Source organism: Solanum tuberosum, unplaced genomic scaffold (genome assembly GCF_000226075.1).
Source record: "Solanum tuberosum cultivar DM 1-3 516 R44 unplaced genomic scaffold, SolTub_3.0 scf00179, whole genome shotgun sequence".
Lineage (NCBI taxonomy): Eukaryota > Viridiplantae > Streptophyta > Magnoliopsida > Solanales > Solanaceae > Solanum > Solanum tuberosum.
The window spans coordinates 118124-121038 of NW_006239105.1; positions in this window are offsets into that span (position 1 = coordinate 118124).

Here is a 2915-nt window from a genome sequence, read left to right on the forward strand (position 1 = left end):
TAAAACTAATAATGAACCCTTTAGTTGCCACAATTTGATGAAATAGTGTCAAAGAATCCAAGAAGCTTAAAAGCTCACCCAAAACTTATTTGGCACTTCCCGAACACAAACCAAATATGCTACTAGCTTGAAAATGACATTTCGGACTCAATAAAATCGTCGGAATTTGAATTCGAGGACTCCTTGACCCGGTATCCGATAAGGCGTCAAGAAACTAACTTTAGGCTCAAAAACTCAAAACGCACTCGTGGCCTCTAAAATTCAACCAAGATTCATTCTAGAGTTAGATTCACCCCCTGAATCCAACGGTGCCCTCGGAATTCCATTTCGAGCACCGGAACCTCGTTTGTTGACCAAAGTCAACTCTTGATCAAAATTTCACAATTTTTTGCAACTTAGGACCTCAAATCTTCGTTTTAACTCCAAATTCAACTCCGTAAATTCTCATAGACCCGTTTCGACATTCTAAAACCGCTGGAATCGACAAAAATCCGATTCGAGTCTCGAAACTCCAAATGACTCGAAATAGCACTTTTAACCAAACTTTAACTCTTAAAAAACTCAACTTTCCAAAAACTCAACTTTTCATCAATTTTCCTTTAAACCAACTTCGAAAATACAACAATTTGGACTCGGGGCAACTATCGGGAGGGGTAAAACGGTCATTTGATGAAAATTTCCAAAAATGACCTTTAGGGTAATTACAGTAAAGTAGTATTGTATATGTAAAGTGTGTCATTGTGTCATAAGGAAGGAAGAAAAAGTCATAAAGTAGATATGTCATAATGTAAATATAATATATTATATTATATTATATTAGAGCCATAGATCATGGCTCTGATACCATTATTCATTTCTTATAGCTACTTTGTATTTATATCATATTTTTATAGTTGTAGTAGCTAATTCGTCATTTAATTTTTTATTACTTCTTAGAGTTTTAAACTTTCATCCAATAAAGTTTGTAGCCATAATTTTACTGTTCCTATAAGCGTTTTTTCTATATATCCTGGTGTCTCTGTCATTACTATTTTGTTATCTATTAACTGTTTTGATAGATATCCTATCCATAATTGGATTGTTTTATTTATATCTGCTACACAGTCTAAATCTAAAAAATCATGTTGTCTAGTTATTGGTTTAGGCGTCCATTTTTTATTTAATTTTTTATCCCATGTTAGTTTTTCCTCTATCATATTATTCATAGTTTTCATTATAATATTTTGGATTAAAATTTTTTAGGTTTCTTACACCTGATGTGCTAGGTTTTTCGTCCATGTCTACGTCTTCTGTATTTACTTCTAAATTCTTTGTATTATCTATGTTTGCTAAAAGTTCCGTATATGTTTCGCTTGTTTCCGAATGTTGTTCTAGACCATTGTCGTTTATTTCATCAATTCTTATTTTGGTTAGATTATCTTGGCTATTTTCTTCTTTTTCTTCTAATTCATCTTCAAATTGCAATTTTTCTTTAAATTTAATTATCTCATTTGCTAATTTTGTTTTTTGTTCTTTTTCTCCTTGTTTAATTTCATACCTTTCTTTTAATATTGCTAGTTCTTTTTCTAGTTCTATTATTTTAGTATTTTATAATCGACAAACCCACTTCATAAGGCACAATTTAGGAATTGAAAGAAATCATGGGTTCATAGAGTATTTTCATCTTAAATCATCAATTAAACATCATACAATCATAATTTACCATTTGAAAACGTTTGATGCAAGAACCCATGAGATTGAGAAAAACCTAGGGTTTTTGTGAAACTTGAAAACTTTGAAACTTCTTTAATATTGACTCTAGGGTTAAAGCTAACCCTAGATGAAGGATCACCATACCTTAATCTTGAAGAATCCCACGAAACTCTACCCAATTAGCCTTCCTCTTCAAGCCTTAAGCCTTATTCTTCTCTTGGTTTTCGATTGAGTTCTAGAGAGAAGATATTTTGAGAGTGGGGTTTTGATTTAGGGAATTTTGAAGAATGAAAGTTAAAATAGTATTTTATTGTTTTAATACTCTTAAAATACCTAAATAATCCCAAAATAACCATCCAAGCAATTAAAAAGACTTGGGGTGAATTTACCAACTCACCCCTAACTTGGTCGTGTCCTTGACAGCAAATCAGGTCCAATTGAAGGACCCCCATCCACGGACCGTGGATGGGTTGACGGACCGTACTGATCATCCGTCATTTGGGGATGTGGCTTGGTTTGGGACCCCTTGACCTACGGAGGCCATCCACAAGGTGTGGATGGACCTACGGGGCGTGGACCCCTTCCGTAGGTCACCAAACTTTGGCCAACTTTCATCATTTTGGGCAGCCTTGGGGGTTAATCTTAGGGTCCTCCTCAAGGACCCCTAGGGTGGTCCATGGGGAGTCGTACCTTGACGTTTAACCCCTAAACTCCTCAACCATGACTCGGGACAACATAAAACACCATCAAACCTCACACCAAACATTAACACACACATGAGGCTCTAGTTTCACTAGTTCATTTTTAGGGTCGTTACATTATCCCCCATTAAGGAACATTCGTCCTCAAATGACACTTTAAGCACATTAAGTGGTTAACCACTCAAAACTAGCAGCCTACAATCATTCAACAACAACGATACAAATGCATAAACATAGGAGGAAACATCAACTCCACATCAAAAAGGCTCAATGCAAACAAGAAGGTAGGAACTACATCTACAAACTCATTATGCATCAAAACTTCACATTTCTCATTTCATTGGAGGAACTTCCTTCTCCAAATCACATCATACTCATTATAACTTCATTAAGCACATTATGCAATTTTCTCATAAAACACATTATGCAACACTTGCAAGAACATATTTCAGCATGCTCAGCAAGTCCACTAATGAAATATTTGGGCAACTCATCATAGATGCATATCAACATGAGGAACAC